General features: G+C 41.4%; 1 long non-coding RNA gene across 1 annotated transcript; it reads left to right on the top strand.

The window, feature by feature from the left end:
* The first annotated feature begins 13,493 nt into the window (after positions 1-13,493).
* On the top strand, positions 13,494-15,259 carry LOC134484886 (uncharacterized). Its single transcript, XR_010062683.1, has 2 exons — positions 13,494-13,604; positions 15,049-15,259. It is a non-coding gene; the product is annotated as an uncharacterized LOC134484886 (long non-coding RNA).
* The last annotated feature ends 3,843 nt before the right edge of the window (positions 15,260-19,102 follow it).

A 19,102-nucleotide genomic window follows, 5' to 3' on the forward strand; every position in this document is an offset into this window, starting at 1 on the left:
CTAAAGGGCTAGAAAATATTTCCAAGCAAATAGTCCCAAGAAACAAGCTGGAGTAGCCATTCAGATATCCCAGAAAATTAATCCTCAAATAAAAGTTATCCAAAAAGATGGGGGAAGGACACTTGATACACATGAACAGAAAAATCCACCAAAATGAATTATCAATTCTGAACATTTATTCTCCAAATGAAAGGGCACCCACTTTTATAAAAGAAACATTACTAAAGCTGAAAGCACACATTGAACCTCACATAATAGTAGTGGGGGATGTCAATACGCCACTCTTACCTATGGACAGATAATGGAAACAGAAACTAAGCAAAGACACAGTGAAACTAACAGAAGTTATGAACAAAATGGATTGAACAGATATCTACATAATATTTCACCATCAAACAAAAGAACATATATTCTTCTCAGCACCTCATGGCACCTTCTCTAACATTGACTCTATAATCAGAAATAAAACAAGTTTCAATATTTAAAAGAAGATTGAGTTAACCTATACATTCTATCAAATCACTACAGATAAAGGCTGGTTTTAAACAACAACAACAGAAAGAGCACATACTTGTGGAAAGTGAACACCTCTCTATTAAATTATAAATTGGTCAGTGTTGAAATAAACAAAGAAATTAAAGACTTTGTAGAATTTAACAAAAATGAAAGCACAACACACTAAACTTTATATGACACAATGGAAACAATGCTAAGAAGAACACTCATGGCTCTGAATGACTTCATAAAATAACTGGAGAGATTTTCCATTGAATAGCACATCTGAAAGCTCTAGAACAAAAAGAAGCAAATACACCTAAGAGGAAATAATCAATAATCAAACTCAGGGCTAAAATTAACCAAGTAGACACAAGAGAACTATACAAAGAATGAAGAAAACTAGGAGCTGGTTCTTTGAGAAAATCAACAACTTACATAAACCATTAGCCAAACTAACTAGAGAGCACAAAGGTAGTATAAAAATTAACAAAATCAGAAATGAAAAGGGAGACAAAACAGAAACTGAGAAAATTAAAAAAGTCAAGTTCTGCTACAAAAGCATACCGTCAAAAAAACCTTAGAAAATATAGATGAAGTGAATGATATTTTTTAGACAGATACCAGGTACCAAAGTTAAATCAAGATCAGGTAATATATCCAAAGAGTCCCATAACCCCTAAAGAAATAGAAGCAGTCATTAAACGTTTTCCAAAGAAAACAAGCCCAGGGACACATGGTTTTAGAGCAGAATTGTACCAGACCTTCAGAAAAGACCTAACACCAATGTTTCTCAAACTACTTCATAAACCAGAAGCAGAAGGATTACTACCTAATTTGTTCTATGGAGACAGAGTTAGACTTATACCTAAACAGACCAAGATCCAACAAACTTCCCTTGTAAATATTGATGCAAAAATAGGCAATAAAATTCTTACAAATTGGATCCAAGATCATCTAAAAATGATCATTTATGTTGATCAAGTAGGCTTCATCCCAGGGAGGGAGGGTTGGTTAAAAATGCAGAAATACCTCAGCACAATTCACCCTATAAACAACCTCAAAGAAAATAACACATAATCATCTCAATAGATTATAAGAAAATCCTTTGAAAAAGTACTACACCTTTTCAGGATAAAAACCTTGAAGAGCTCAGGATTCAAGGCCCATATGTAAGCATACTAAAAGCAATATCCAACAAACCAGTAGACAACGTCAAACTAAATGGAGAGAAACTTGAAGCAATGACACTGTAATCAAGGACTAGAAAAAGATGCCCACTCTCTGCCTACTTATTCAATACAGTTCTCGCATTTCTTGTCACAGCAATCAGACCACAAACGGAGGTCAAAGGGATACAGATTGGAAAGGAAGAAGTCAAAAAATCATTATTTGCAGATGATGTGACAGTATACTTAAGTGACTCCAAAAGTTCCACCAGAGAACTACTAAGCCTGATAAACAACTTCAGCAAAGTGCCTGGATATAAAATTAACTCAAACAAATTAGTGCTCTTCCTTTACTCAAAGATTAAACATGCTGAGAAAAAAAATAGGGAAATGATATCCTTCACAATAGTCACAAATAACATAAAATACTGTGATTCTAACCAAGCAAGTGAAAGATCTGTATGACAAGAACTTCAAGTCTCTGAAAAAAGAAATTGAAGATCTCAGAAGATGGAAAGATGCCCTATGCTCATGGATTGGCAGAATTAACGTAGGAAAAATGGCTATTTTGCCAAAAGCAATCGATGGAGTCAATCCAATCCCCATTAAATTCCAACTCAATTCTTCATAGAGTTAGGAAGAGCAATTTGAAAGTTCATTCGGAATAACAAAACCTCAGGATAGTGCAAAGTATCCTCAACAATAAAAGGACATTGGGAGGAATCACCATCCCTGACCTCAAGCTGTATTATAGAGCAATAGTGACAAAAACCATATAATATTGGTACAGAAACAAGCAAGTTAGTCAACTGAATAGAAATGAAGACATAGAAATGAACTCTCACACTTATGGTCACTTGCTCTTGACAAAGGAGCTAAAACCACTCAGTGGAAAAAGATAGCATTTTCAACAAATGATGTTGGTTCAACTGGAGGTCAGCATGTAGAAGAATGCATATTCATCCATCCTTATTGTCTTGTACAAAGCTCAACTCCAAGTAGATCAATGACCTCCACATAAAATCAGATACATTCAAACTAAAGGAGAAAAAGTTGGGAAGAGCCTCAAACACATGGACATTGGGGAAAATTTCCTGAACAGAACACCAATGATTTATGCTCTAAGATCAAGGAAAAACAAATGGCATTTCATAAAATTTTAAAGCTTCTGTAAGGCAAAGGACACTATCATTAGAACAAAATGGCAGCCAACAGATTGAGAAAAGATGTGCACTAATCCTACATCCAATATATACAAAAAAATCAAGAAGTTGGACTCCAGAGAGTCAAGTAACCCTATTAAAATGGGGTACAGAGCTAAACAATGAATTCTCAGCCAAGGAATATCAAATGGCTGAGAAGTACCTAATGAAATATCCAACATACTTAGTCATCAGGGAAATGCAAATCAAAACAACCATGACCTAACATCAGTCAGAATGGTTAAGTTCAAAAACTCAGGTGTGAACAGATGCTGGCAAGGTTGTGGAGAAAGAGGAAAACTTCCCCATTGTTGATGGCATTGCAAGCTGGTACAACTTTGGAATCAGTCTAGAAGTTCCTCAGAAAATTGGACATAGTACTACCTCAGGACCCAGCTATAGTACTCCTGGGCATGTACCCAAACAATGCTTTAGCATATACCTAGGACATATGCTCCACTATGTTCATAGCAGCTGTATTTATAATAGGTAGAAGCTGGAAAGATCCAGCTTCAACAGAGGAATGGATACAGAAAGTGGGGTACATCTACACAAAGGAGTATGACTCAGCTATTAAAAACAATGACTTCATGAAGTTCATTAGTAAATGGATGGAATTAGAAAATATCATCCTGAGTGAGGTAGCTGAAGCACAGATAAACACACATGGTATGTACTAATGATAAGTTAGCCCAAAAGCTTTAATTTTTCAAGATGCAATCCACAGAATACATGAAGCTCAAGAAAAAGGATGACCAAAGTGTGGATGCTTCATTCCTTCTTAAAAGGGGGAACAAAAATATATATAGGAAAAGGTATGGAGACAAAGTTTGGAGCAGAGAAAGAAGAAATGGCCATTCAGAACCTGCCCCACCTGGGGATCTAGCCCATATATATATTCAGCTACCAAATCCAGAAAATATTGCTGATTCCAAGAAGTGCATGTTGACAGGAGCATGCTATAGCTGTCTCCTGAGAGACTCTGCCAGAGCATGACAAATACGGAGGCAAATGCTAGCAGCCAACCAGGGAACTGACAACAGGGTTCCTGTGAGGAGCTGTCCGAGGAGCTGTCCTCACAGAGATGTGAGGAGCTGTCCAAGGAGCTGTCCTCACATATGTGAGGAGCTGTCCTCACAAACTCCATTACAAGATGGCACCGGCATCCGGCAGAACGCACCTAGTAAAAAGGGCAATACGCAGGCGCCTGGTAACGTCCCTACTCAAAGGGACACGTACGTTTTGGTACGTCATCTGGCATAATTGGCAGCGACCAGTCAGAGAGTGACACGTCCTAGGCGAGGATAGTTTCCTATATAAGGGACGGTTATTCCTCACTCTCCGTCTCCGCATTGTAAGCTTATGCTCTCCCTCTCAAGACGCATTAAAGCTTTTCTGTAGTAGGATCCTGTGTGTGCCGCGTCGTTCCTGCTGGCGAGACGTAGCGCGGGACATCTGGTGCCGAAAACCCGGGAAAGACCTCACCATCGTCAGCACCTTCGGAGATCCCTTGGCGACAAGGAGGATTCAGAACTGCAGGTAGATACGTTCGGAGAGGCAGCCCTCTCTTGGACTTTGGTCTGGGGTTGTCACCGCCTTGGGAAGGATTTGTTGAGGCTATAGTATTTGTCCTGGGAGCCACACTATTCTTTATGTTCTGTTTTCACCGTTTTCGCTGTTAAAAGGACGATCACAGCAGCTGAAGGCGCGTCTCAGTCTCTCGTATATAAGTGAGCTTCGCGCAGCTCCCTTTTACCTTCGATTTTGACTGTTGAGGAACAAGGACGCAATAAGGCCGACGTAGATAAGTGGCACCGTCCGGGGAGGCGCGTGTAAGACTCCCGTACATAAGAGAGCAGCGTGTCCGTCTCTACCCTTTCACCTCACGCCTTGTCAGACGGACGTAGATAAGCCGCCGGCGTTCCTGGCCCATCATGGGATCCTCACAGTCTGTGGTCACGGCCTTGGAAACAGTGTTAAAGCAGAGGAACATCAAAATTGGAGGAGGAACACTTAAAAACTTTGTGAAGGAGGTGGAGAGGGTGGCGCCTTGGTTTGCCTGTTCAGGCTCGTTTACGATTGCCTCATGGAACAAACTTGGAAAAGACCTTGACAGAAAATTGGCGGAAGATGATCTGCGCCTAGGGACCAAAGCTATATGGAAGCTGGTTAAGAATTGTTTAAAGGATGAAACGTGTAAGGCAGCAGTAGTAGAAGGACAGGCCACTCTCGAGGTAGTCCGGGAAAGTCTGTCAGAAACCGAACGTAGTGAGAGGTTGGGCGCGCGCAAGAAAAAAGACGTCCAAAGAAAGAAAAGGTGCCCTCCCGGTAAGTCCAAAGACAAGGGAGCGTTGAAATTTTCAGATTCCAGCACTTCCTCCTCTACACATAAACCAGGAGGGGGAGCCAGCCTATACCCTGTGAAAGAGCTAGAAGCGCTGAACCTCGACAGTTCTGAAAGGTCTGAAAATAAAACCTTAGACTCAGAGGAGGAGGCCGAGCTAGTGCTGTTAGTATTCTTGAAACCGCCGGTATAATTAAAACCACTAGTAATGTGGCAGATATTTTCCGAAAAATCCAAATTATCCTATTAAATAGAAGATTCCCTGTATACATTACTCATATACGGGCCCATTCTGGACTCCCTGGCCCAATGAGTTCACAGAATGATTTGGCTGACAAAGCCACAAAAATGATAGCTGTGGCCCTGGCCTCTCCTTTAGAGGCCGCTAAAGCCTTTCATGGCAATTTCCATGTCACCTCAGAAACTTTACGCCACCGCTTCTCTATAACTAGAAAAGAGGCACGTGATATAGTCACCCAATGCCAACAGTGCTGCCAGTTCCTCCCAGTTCCTCACATCGGGGTCAACCCAAGAGGAATACAGCCATTGCAAATCTGGCAAATGGATGTTACTCATAATTCTACTTTTGGAAAATTTCAGTATGTGCATGTATCTATAGACACATGTTCTGGCATTCTACATGCCACCCCACTTACAGGAGAAAAAACAACACATGTCATTCAGCACTGCCTTGAAGCATGGAGTGCTTGGGGAAAGCCAAAATGTGTAAAAACTGACAATGGCCCCGCCTACACATCTCAAAAATTCCGTCAGTTTTGTGCTCAGATGCAGGTTACCCACCTGACGGGCCTGCCCTACAACCCTCAAGGACAGGGAATCATAGAGCGTGCTCATCGGACGCTCAAATCATATTTAATAAAACAAAGGAGGGGAATTATGATAGAACTCCCCCCAACACCCCGAGTGGCCACTGCTCTGGCCCTTTTTACCTTAAATTTTTTAAATCTTGATGAAGCTGGACAAACAGCGGCTGAGCGACATTGCTCAGAGCCCAAGAGGACAAAAGAATTAGTCAAATGGAAGGATGTATTAACAAATGAATGGAAAGGCCCGGATCCTGTTTTAATAAGATCCAGGGGAGCTGTCTGTGTTTTTCCACAGGACAATGAAAATCCCATATGGATCCCAGGACGACTTACTAGGAGCATCACAGCAAGTGATCAAGAAGGGACTGGGACTCCTGGACCTCCTCACTCTTCTTCCATGGATGCCAGCAACGGTGCAGGGCGAGCTACGATGGGGAATAATGTCAACCTTTCCACTCCCGATGCCGGTGATGTACCACTAACAGGGATTTAGGGTTGGCCTATTTACCTAAGGATCCACAGGTTGAACGACTAAAAGAAAATAGGACTATTCCCCTTAAGGGCAGCCTTTGTTTTGGCATATTCAACAAAACATCTTTTGATCTCCCTTGCATTATGTTATATAATCAATCTTCTGCTTGGTTAAGGGAGGCCACATGGGGAACTGGTGAGGAGGACATTGTGGCTAACGCCACAGTTCTCTATGGTGGTGGCCTTACATTGGGTTAATGGTAGCTGCACTGATCTTACGCCCATAGCGATGCTACTTGGAGGAAAGGGCGAAAAGGGACGGTTGTCATTTTCCTGGACGGGGAACATCAAACCTGCTGCCTCTGTCTGGACAGCTACTCATATAAAATATCGCAGTAGTTACCCGCATGCCTCGCTTTATCCCGATCCCTGTTGATGCCCCGGGGACCATGACCTTATTTAGAGGAAAAAGAGATTTTGGTACTTCTGCAATTATTGCTGGCATTATTGCTACGACAGCAGTCGCTCCCTCGGTTACTGCCTCGGCATTGGCCTTGTCAAATTCAGTACAGACAACCCAAACTATCAACGATTTATCGGCCACCATCTCTGTGGCTCGGGACAGACAGGCCTCAGCCAATACTCAGATATAGGGAGGCCTTATGCTTGTCAACCAACGTATAGATCTGGTCCGAGAGCAATTAGACATTCTATGGCAACTGGCCCAGCTTGGCTGTGAGCAAAAACTCCCAGGCCTTTGTGTCACCTCCATATAATATGACAAATTTACCCGAGCTGCTAATCTGTCTAAGAGTCTTTCACAGCATCTGTTACAGAATTGGACCTCGGAGTTTGAACAGACACTTCGAGAGCTGAGAGCGACCATCATTCAAGTAAATTCTACCCGACTGGACCTGTCTTTGACGGAGGGATTGTCGTCCTGGATCACCTCAGCAGTCTCTTATTTCAAGGAATGGGTGGGAGTGGGACTTTTTGGAGTGATCCTCTGCTGTGGATTAGTGTTACTCCTCTGGTTGCTTTGCAAATTGAGATCTCAAACAAGAAAGGACAAAGTAGTGATCGCCCAGGCGCTTGTAGCCCTTGAACAAGGAGCGTCAGCCGATATCTGGTTGACCATGCTCAAGCAACAGGTCGCCGGCTGGACAGCTCTTGCACTCCTAGAACCTCGGTTCATTGCACAGGATTAGAGTGTCCGGCTTGAGCAGCCCATGAGGGGTGACGAGCTTAGCATCGCACAGGGAAGTTCTACCAAATATGCTCCCTGGAAGGCATGTCATATTACATGAGGGTTTCTGCCCCAGTTTTCCCTCCCTCGAAAAATGGCAGTGCGACGGGTCGGGAGTGCCCTGGGTCCCAACAACAGCCTAAGGGTATCTCTCTTGTACAGGTTCGCCAACTTTGTATGAGGATATGACCTCTGTCTTCACCCTCCTATATCTGGGTGTCCTGTTTGCTTAAAAAAAAACAGAAAAGGGGGAGATGTGAGGAGCTGTCCGAGGAGCTGTCCTCACAGAGATGTGAGGAGCTGTCCAAGGAGCTGTCCTCACATATGTGAGGAGCTGTCCTCACAAACTCCATTACAAGATGGCACCGGCATCCGGCAGAACGCACCTAGTAAAAAGGGCAATACGCAGGCGCCTGGTAACGTCCCTACTCAAAGGGACACGTACGTTTTGGTACGTCATCTGGCATAATTGGCAGCGACCAGTCAGAGAGTGACACGTCCTAGGCGAGGATAGTTTCCTATATAAGGGACGGTTATTCCTCACTCTCCGTCTCCGCATTGTAAGCTTATGCTCTCCCTCTCAAGACGCATTAAAGCTTTTCTGTAGTAGGATCCTGTGTGTGCCGCGTCGTTCCTGCTGGCGAGACGTAGCGCGGGACAGGTTCCCATTGGAGAAGTTAGAGAAATGATTGAAGGCACTGAATGGGCTTGCAACCCCATAAGAACAACAATACCAACCAATCAGAGCTCCCAGGGACTAAACCACTATCCAATGAGTACACATGGACAAACTCATGGCTCCAGTTGCATATGTAGCAGAGGAAGGCCTTGTTGGGCACCCATGGGAGAAGAAGCCCTTGGTCTTGACAAGGTTGCATTCCCCTAGTGTAAAGGAATATCAGGATGGGGAAGTGGGAAAGGGTGGGTGGTTGGGGAGGAGGAACACTTTCATAGAAGAAGGGGGAGGGAGGATGGGATAGGGGGATTTTGTACAAGAAACTGGGAAAGGGATATGATTTGAAATGTAAATAAAAAATCCAATAAAATGTAAAAAAAGAAGGGAAACTTGAAAGAATTCCAGCAAAACCAGGGAAAAAGCAAGACTGCCCACTACCTTCATTTTTATTCAGTATAGTGCACAAAGTTCCAGCCAGAGCAATTAGACAAAAAGGGAAAATTGGAAAGGAAGAGGTCAAAATATCACTATTTGTAGATAATATGATAGTCTCCATAAGCAATCCCTTAAATTCTAACAGAGAACTCCTGATAAACAACTTCAGCAATATGGGTGTATATAAAATTAACTTGAAAAAATCAGGAGCATTCTTCTACACAAAGGATAAATAAGCTGAGAAAGAAATTAAGGAAACAGCACCATTCATTATCATCACAAATAAGATAAAATATCTTGGTTTAACTCTTACGAAGCAAGTGAAACATCTGTATGAGTAGAACTTCAAGTCTCTGAAGAAAGAAATTGAAGTAGACCTCAGAAGATGGAAAAAACTCCCATTCTCATGGATTTGCAGGGTTAACATATTCAAGATGGTCATCTTGCCAAAAGTAATTTACAGATTCAATGCAATCCCCATCAAAATTCCAACACTATTCTTCACAGAGATAGAAATATTAATTTTCAACTTCATTGGGGATAACAAAGGAAAGCAGAAAACAAAAGGAAAGCAGAAAACAATTATCGGCACTAAAAGAATTTCTGGAGGAATAGGTATTCCTGACCTCAAACTCTGCTACAAAACAATAATGATAAAAACCACATGGTATTGGTACAGAAATAGACAAGTAGATCCATGGAAGAAAGTTGAACACCCTGAAATAAACCCGTACAACTACGGACACTTTGAAAAAGAAGACAAAATCATCGAGTGGAAAAAACAAAATCATATTCAAAAACCGTGCTGGTGAGATTAGCATACTGCATGTAGAATTCAAATTGATCCATTCTTATTTCATTTTGCAATACTCAAGTCCAAGTGGATCAAGGAAGTCATCAAAAAACAGATATGCTGAATCTAATAGAACAGTAAGTGGGAAAGAGCCTTGAACACATAAGCAGTGGGAAAAATTTCCTTAAGAGAAGAATACCAGTGGCCCAGACTCTACCATCAACTACTGACAAATTGGACCTTATAAAATTGAAAAGCTTGTGTAAGGCAAAAGACACTGTCAATAGATCAAAATGACAATCTACAAATTGGGACACTATCTATATCTGATAAAATGCAAATATCTGAAACATACAAAGAACTCAAGCAGTTTGATACCAGAGAAACAAGTAAGTCTATTAAAAGGGTGATACAGACCTAGGAACATGATCAGGTAGGGACCAAGAGTAAAGCTATGAAGGACAGTAGAATTAATAGAAACAGGTAACCTCAAGAATTAGAAGGTGGGGGACCACTTAGAATGCACTAGAGACCTGGGAAGTGAGAGATTCTCAGGACTCACAAGGAGAGAACTTAGATGAAATGCCCAACAGTGGGGAGAGGAAACTAGTTGAATGACAGAATATCAAATGGAGGGATGAATTGCTATTCCACAGTAAAAAAAAAACCCAAAAAACCTCTGGCCCATAATTGTTCTGTCTAAAGAATTGTAGGGACAAATATTTACTAGAGACTGAGGGAAAGGAGTTCCAGGGACCAGCCCAAATTTGTATCCATCACAAAGGGAGACTTTAAGGCCTGACATTATTATTGATTGTGTGCTTACAGACAGGAGACTAGCATGACTGCCCTCTGTGAAACTCAATGAGTAACCAACAGAGACAGAGACAGAGACAGAGACAGATGCAGATCCTTACATCCAACCAATGGATAGAAGTCCGGAATCCCTGTGGTTAAATTAGGGAAAAGCTGGAAGAAGTTGTGGAGGAGGATGATCCCATAGGAAGACCAGCAGCCATTACTAACCTGGGCCTGTCAAAGTCTCTCAGACACTGAGCTAACAACCAGGCAGTACACACTAACTGGTAGGAGGCCCCCAACACATATACAGCAAGAGATTGTCTGGTCTAGCCTCAGTAAGAGAAGACACATGTAACTCTGAAGAAATCTGAGGCCCCAGGGATTGGAGAAGACTGGTACATTTGGGTTGGTTGGGGATATGCTCTTGAAGGCAGGGAAGGAAGCATAGGATGAGGAACTGTCAGAGCGTGGACCAGGAGGGAGATAATAACTGGACTATATAAGATTAAAGATAATTTTAATGGGGTATAGCGCTAAAAATTATTCTCAACTGAGGAATGTTGAATGTCTGAGAAACACCTAAAGAAATGTTGAACATTCTTAGTCAATCAGGGAAGTGCAAATCAAAACAACTGTGAGATTCCACCTCATACCAATCAGAATGGCTAAGATAAAAAAACTCAGGTTACAGCAGCTGCTAGTAAAGATGTGGAGAAATGAGAACACTCCTCTATTGCTGGTGGGATTGCAACATTGTATGACCACCTTTAAAAACAATCTGGTGGTTCCTCAGAAAATTGGAAATAGTTCTACCAGAAGACCCAGCTATACCACTACTTGGCATATACCCAAAAGTTGTTCTAACATAAAATAAGGACACATGTTTCACTATGTTCATAGCAGCCTTATTTATAATAGCCAGAAGCTGGAAACAACCCACATGTTCTTCAACAGAGGAACGGATACAGAAATATGGGTACAGAAAATTTACACAATGGATTACTACTCAGCTATTACAAACAGTAACTTGATGAAATTCTTAGGCAAATGGATAGAGCTAGAAAACATCATCTTGAGTGAGGTAACCCAGTCACAAATGACACACATTGTATGTACTCATTGCTAAGTGAATATTAACCCAAAAGCTCAGAATACCCAAAATACAACTCACAGACCATATGAAGCACAAGAAGAAGATCAAAGTGTGGATACTTCAATCCTACTTAGAAGGAAGAAAAAAATAATCATGGGAGATAGAGGAATGGAGGGAGGGGCCTTGGAGGGGGAGAGGTAGATGAGGGCAAAGAGGTTTGGGCAGGACAAGTATGAGAAGAGACAACAGAGACATCCAGAGGTTCAGAAGCATGAATGGAAATATGTAGCAATGGGAGGTGGGGAACTGGGGGTAGCTACCAGAAAGTCCCAGATGCCAGGGAAATGAGAGGTTTCCAGAACCCAATGGGAATGATCTTAGCTAAGATACCAAACAGAGGGGTCATAGAACCTGAAGAGACTACCTCCAGTAGGTAGGCATGGCTTCCAGTTGAGGGATGAGTCATCTACCCATCTCAAAATTTTTGACCAAGAATTGTTCTTGTCTAAAGAAAACACAAGGACAAAAATGGAGAAGAAAATGGAGGAAGAGGAAATGGAAAGGCTATCCAGAGACTGCCCAACCTTGGGGTCCATCTCATCTGAAGACACCGAGCCCTAAAATTATTGCTGATGCCAATAAGTACTCCCTGACAGGATCCTAATATGGTTGTCCTCTGAGAGACTCCATCAACATTTAAGATAGATGCAGATACTCACAGCCCACAATCAGACTGAGTCCAGAGACCCCAATGGAAGAGTTAGGGGGAAAACTGAAAGAGTTGAAAAGGATTACAATCCCACAGGAAGAACAGTATCACCTCACTGGTACCCCCACCTCACCAGAGTTCCCCAGGAATAAACCACAAACCAAAGTGTATACATGAATGTGTCCATAGGCCCAGCTACATATGTAGAAGAGGATTGATTTATCTGGCATCACAGGGACAGGGGACCCTTGGTCCTATGGAGGTTTGTTGCCCTAGCATAGGGGGATTCTAGAGGGCTAAGATTAGAGTGGGTATGTGGGTATGTGAGAAGCCTCTTAGAGGCAAAATGGAGGGGGATGAGATGGAGGGTTTGCAGAGGAGAGACTGGGAAGGGGGATAACATTTGGGATGTAAATAAATAAAATAATCAATTAATAAAGAAAAGTCACTTCTCTGTGGTCACTGATAAGGTTGGTCACTGAATCTTCCTAGCACTTTTTTTTTGAGTTTAATTTGTCCGTCATTACCTTGAATATGAATTTAGTTTATGAATTTTAGAATTGAATGGGTTTGGCCCAATTCAGTATGCAAGGCCAGAATGAGAACAGAAAGAGTTTCTATCACTTTTGGGAAAATAAAGCATGCTGATTTTAAAAATTACTCTATCTACATTTTTTGGTAGACTAATGGGATTATAGGTGGTCTTGAGTCAACCAAAGCAAGTGCTGGGAATTGAACTTGGTTCCTCTGGGAGAAACTAAGTGTTCTTAAACACTTAGCTACCTCTACAGTCTTTTCCTTAATTTTTAATTTTTTAATCTTTGTATTTGAATGTTTTTGTATGCATGAATGTATTATGTATGTGCACCACATATGTGCAGCGCCCACTGAGGTCAGAAGAGCTCATCAGATCTTCTGGGACTAGCATTGCTTCTGAATCATTATCAGTGCTGGGAGTTGAATCCAGAAACTCTGTAAGACAATCAAGTGCTTATAACCTGACTCAGTTCTCTTGAACTCAAATTGCCACTTTCTCCAGTCATCCTCTAGCACAATGATTATTTTAGTATATGGTCTTGGATAGCCAGTTAGGAGATATATGAAAGAAAGATAATCACAGTGATACTGGTGTTCAGCCTTTTCACATAGGACCAAACATATGACCATTATGACTCAACTACAGGGAAGAGGGAGTGTCAAACTAAAGGCATTGTGAGGAACCATGGTGATGCAGCAGGTTAGGTACTTGTTAGATACAGGACATAACTGTTTTTATCTAGTTGAGAAGGGAGATGTGATGAGGTGAAAACTCAATTTCTGAACTTGCCAGGTCACTTGAAAAGGTAGGGATGGGAAATTCTTATTCTGACCCATGTGCTGCATCACCTGGTTTCTGGGCTTTTAATCTCTGTTCATAACACATTTGTTCCTCCTATATTTTAAATATTTCTTTTACTTTTGAAATTATAATATATTCTATTACTCCCCATTTACTTTCCCTCATCTAAGTTCTCCCCTCTGTTTTTTACATAATATCTTTAACTTGAGTTTCTTTTATCATTGCTTTTGTTATTAAAACTCTCAAGTCTACACTCCATAAATTCCCAACACTCATTAGCCTCCTGACCTCTTGAGACTTGCCAATTTTAGAATATCCAAAACATATATAAACCTGTTTAAAGAATAATCTTGGAGACACTCACCTGAGACTATCATGTCCAGGGGCTCACTTGGATCTGACCACATATAGGTATGTCAACTGGGAGAACTGTAACATATGTAGGTTTCAGCATTTGCAGCAGTCATGAGAGACATGGAGATGTGACTTGGGAGCCACCACCATAAAGCTTCCCAACAAGATACATACATATTTCTTCTACCCCTTTGCTACACAAAACCAGAATGAAGGTTTCAATCATTGTTTTTGAACAGCATTGCAACATTACCACCTCTACTGATTTCATCAGAAGAGGTCGTAGGGCCAATAAGAAAGGCTTTCTGTAGACTCCTAAAACAAAGAGACTGTTAGTTTGGGAGTCACCCCTTCCTCATGTCACTTCATAGAAATTAGAATAACAGAGGTTCTTCCACCTCATGCTTTTCCTCCTACTCATATCTCTATGTTCTCTCCTGTAGCCATGTATCTTTATTCACCCTGTCCATTTCTTTTTGGTTTTTACTCAATTCTCTAATACTTTCAGATTCCACTTAACTGGAGTTGTCCCTCACAAGTAACTGTAGCTTTCATTATCACAGACTTCCATTTTCTATGATAGATGAGGGTAGAAAATATAAAATGCTGGGCTTCAGGGTGCCCTTTGGATCCATTTCATGCCCTTTAGAAAAAAATGGAATCCCTAGAAGGCTATGTCTTAGCAGTAAGGCAGCAGACAGAAGCTTTCCTATGTCTCCCTCCTGATCCTGGACTGTTTCAACTGGTTTGTCTGGAGGTTGTCTGTGATCCTAGCCCAAACAAAGTAGCTATGATTCTGGATCCATGAACCATCACCTCCTCTCAACCTAATGACATCATCAATATCATGGCCATACTGTTCTTTTAGCAACAATTCTCTTCTGCTTGTCTTTGAGTTAGGTATATTTTTAGATGCTAATTGCCAATGTTAGAAATGATCACAAATATGGCACAGGAAAAGAATACATTTATAATATCTTACAGTTCTGGAGGTGAGAAGTCTGAAATGAGCCCACTGGTATGATTCTCATGGTGTAAGGTCTGCATTTCTTTCAAAGGGCCATGAGAACAATATATTTCTTTTTCTTTTCCAGATTGTAGAAATCTCCAGCACTCTTTGGCTTGTGGACACTTTAGTTTCAGAACCAGAAAAATGGAGTATGTCTCATGCTGCCTTGCTCTGATCTTCAGTATCCTCCTCCTTCTCCTTTATGAAATATTGTAGCTACTCTGGCCTATGTGGACCATCCAGGACATTCCCTTCAATTCAAAGTCAACTGATTAAAACATGAATTGCATCCTCAACCTCTTTCCCCCTTCCACACAAGAGTTGTTTTGTACAAACTCTCTGATGAAAGCTCACCAGCATCTCAGGAGAATATTAGTATCTTCTAAGTGCAGTATCCCTTATAACCCACCCATCTCAGTTTAAGTTCCATCTTAATAGATTTCTCTACCACAAGTGCATCTATCCTTGGAATCAAAATTTTTGCACATGAACTTTAGGTAGAGGTTAAACAACCAAACTATCAAACCACATGGAAAATATTCATAGGCTCTAGGGATGAGAATATGGACTTCATTAGGGGAACACTGTCCTGACTGCCCCAGCATCCACTCCCCTGTCTTGATTTTTCTGAAGCCTGAGATACTTTAAATCATTCCTACTATTCTTGGGGACTCCTATCTAATAATAAAAAACTCAAAATGTCAGTAGAAATGCCAGAGTCCCGTAGAACACCTCTGACAGGAAAACTGTCTTAACTGTAACTATGATCAACAGGGGTTCACTGATTCCTTACAGGATGTTTGGCAGGTTAGAATCAAAGCTCTGACATCTATAAGTCCCTATAGGTGCCATGGTCACAGGGTACATATGAAAGCAGTATTAACATATGGTATCACAGAACTCTAGGATGTTGACTGCATCTTCCTTGACTAAATGCAAATTTTAACCCAAGCTGAGATTGACACTGCAGAGTCACATGCTCTCCAATGGAAACCATGGGACTTGCTCAGGTAGACAAGATGGGCATTTTAGAAACCTCTGTGAAGACAGGATTGGCATGGTCTTAGAAATAAGGAGGCAGCAGCAACTCCTATTTGTGCTCAACATCTCTCCTTGTATATATTTCTATGGTTTCTTCCAAGCCAATTACCCAGAACTACCTGATGGTACTATACCTACTGAAACTTTTGAGCAAATTGTGCATAAAAGATCCAATGCATCATGAGAATAAGTTACATATAGAAATGTAGCCATTAACAAAGAATGAGATGATGTCAGATTGCTTAAAAAATTAAGAAGTTGAGTCTACATTGGAATAATACAGAAGCCCCAGGACATAGTACAAAGTTCCGCCACATGATCTTTTTTTATTTTTTATTGGATATATTTCTTTTTTTACTTTTCAAATGTTATTGCCTTTCCTGGTTTCCTGTCCATAAGCACCCTATCCCCTCCCCATCCACCCCTCCTTACCACCCCCCGACATTCCCCTGTACTAGGGGTCCAACCTTGGCAGGACCAAGGGATTCCCCTTCCATTGGTGACATTCCTTCTCTGCTACATATGCAATTGGAGCCCTGGGTCAGTCGATGTATAGTCTTTTGGTAGTGGTTTAGTCCCTAAAAGCTCTGACTGGTTGGCATTGTTGTTCTTATGGAATTGCAAGCCCCTTCAACTCTTTCAATCCTTCCTTTAATTCCCCCAAAGGGGATCCTGTTCTCAGTTCAGTGGTTTGCTGCTAGCATCCACCTTTGTATTTGGCATGTTCTGGTTGTGTCTCTCAGGAGAGATCTATATCTGGTCCCTTTCAGCATGCACTTTTAGCTTCATCATTATTATCTAATTTTGGTATATATGTGCCACATATGGGGCAGGTTCTGAATGGCTGTTCCTATAGTCTCTGCTGTACACTTTGCCTCCATATATCCTCCTATGAATATTTTTGTTCCCCCACTTAAGAAGGAGTGGGAGCATCTGCAGTTTGGTCATCCTTCTTGAGCTTCCTGTGTTCTGTGGATTGCATCTTTGGTAATTCGAGCTTTTGGGCTAATATCCACTTATCAATGAGTGCATACTATGTGCGTTTTCTGTGACTGGGTTACCTCACTCAGCTTGATATTTTCTAGTTCGTTCCATTTACATATGAATTTCATGAAGTCATTTTTTTTTATTTTATTAACTTGAGTATTTCTTATATACATTTCGAGTGTTATTCCCTTTCCCGGTTTCCGGGCAAATATCCCCCTCCCCCATCCCCTTCTTTATGGGTGTTCCCCTCCTCATCCTCCCCCCCTTGTTGCCCTCCCCCCAACAATCTAGTTCACTGGGGGTTCAGTCTTAGCAGGACCCAGGGCTTCCCCTTCTACTGGTGCTCTTACTAGGATATTCATTGCTACCTATGAGGTCAGAGTCCAGGGTCAGTCCATGTATATATAGTCTTTAGGTAGTGGCTTAGTCCCTGGAAGCTCTGGTTGCTTGGCATTGTTGTACATATGGGGTCTCGAGCCCCTTCAAGCTCTTCCAGTTCTTTCTCTGATTCCTTCAACGGGGGTCCTATTCTCAATTCAGTGGTTTGCTGCTGTCATATGCCCCTGTGCTTGCTGTATTCTGGCTGTGTCTCTCGGGAGAGATCTACATCCGGCTCCTGTCGGCCTGCACTTCTTTGCTTCATCCATCTTGTCTAATTGGATGGCTGTATATGCATGGGTCACATGTGGGGCAGGCTCTGAATGGGTGTTCCTTCTGTGTTTGTTTTAATCTTTGCCTCTCTATTCCCTGCCAAGGGTATTCTTGTTCCCCTTTTAAAGAAGGAGTGAAGCATTCACATTTTGATCATCCGTCTTGAGTTTCATGTGTTCTAGGCATCTAGGGTAATTCAAGCATTTGGGCTAATAGCCACTTATCAATGAGTGCATACCATGTGTGTTTTTCTGTGATTGGGTTACCTCACTCAGGATGATATTTTCCAGTTCTGACCATTTGCCACTTTGCTGAAGTTGTCTATCAGCTTTAGTAGTTCTCTGGTGGAACTTTTGGGATCACTTAAATATACTATCATATCATCTGCAAAAAGTGATACTTTGACTTCTTCTTTTCCAATCTGTATCCCCTTGACCTCCTTTTGTTGTCTGATTGCTCTGGCTAGAACTTCAAGAACTATATTGGATAAGTAGGGAGAGAGTGGGCAGCCTTGTCTAGTCCCTGATTTTAGTGGGATTGCTTCAAGTTTCTCTCCATTTAGTTTAATGTTAGCAACTGGTTTGCTGTATATGGCTTTTACTATGTTTATGTACGGGCCTTGAATTCCTATTCTTTCCAGGACTTTTATCATCAAGGGGTGTTGAATTTTGTCAAATGCTTTCTCAGCATCTAATGAAATGATCATGTGGTTTTGTTCTTTCAGTTTGTTTATATAATGGATCACGTTGATGGTTTTCCATATATTAAACGATCCCTGCATGCCTGGGACGAAGCCTACTTGATCATGGTGGATGATTGTTTTGATGGGCTCTTGGATTCGGTTTGCCAGAATTTTATTGAGTATTTTTGCGTCGATATTCATAAGGGAAATTGGTCTGAAGTTCTCTTCTCTTTCTTTGTTGGGTCTTTGTGTGGTTTAGGTATAAGAGTAATTGTGGCTTCATAGAAGGAATTCGGGAGTGCTCCATCTGTTTCAATTTTGTGGAATAGTTTGGATAATATTGGTACGAGGTCTTCTATGAAGGTCTGATAGAATTCTGCACTAAACCCATCTGGACCTGGGCTCTTTTTGTTGGGAGACCTTTAATGATTGCTTCTATTTCCTTAGGAGTTATGGGGTTGTTTAACTGGTTTATCTGTTCCTGATTTAACTTCGGTACCTGGTATCTGTCTAGGAAATTTTCCATTTCCTACAGATTTTCAAGTTTTGTCGAATATAGGCTTTTATAGTAAGATCTGATGATTTTTTGAATTTCCTCTGAATCTGTAGTTATGTCTCCCTTTTCATTTCTGATTTTGTTAATTTGGATACACTCTCTGTGTCCTCTCCTTAGTCTGGCTAAGGGTTTATCTATCTTGTTGATTTTCTCAAAGAACCAACTTTTGGTTCTGTTGATTCTTTCTATGGTCCTTTTTGTTTCTACTTGGTTGATTTCAGC

Source organism: Rattus norvegicus, chromosome 1 (genome assembly GCF_036323735.1).
Source record: "Rattus norvegicus strain BN/NHsdMcwi chromosome 1, GRCr8, whole genome shotgun sequence".
NCBI classification, from domain to species: Eukaryota; Metazoa; Chordata; class Mammalia; order Rodentia; family Muridae; genus Rattus; species Rattus norvegicus.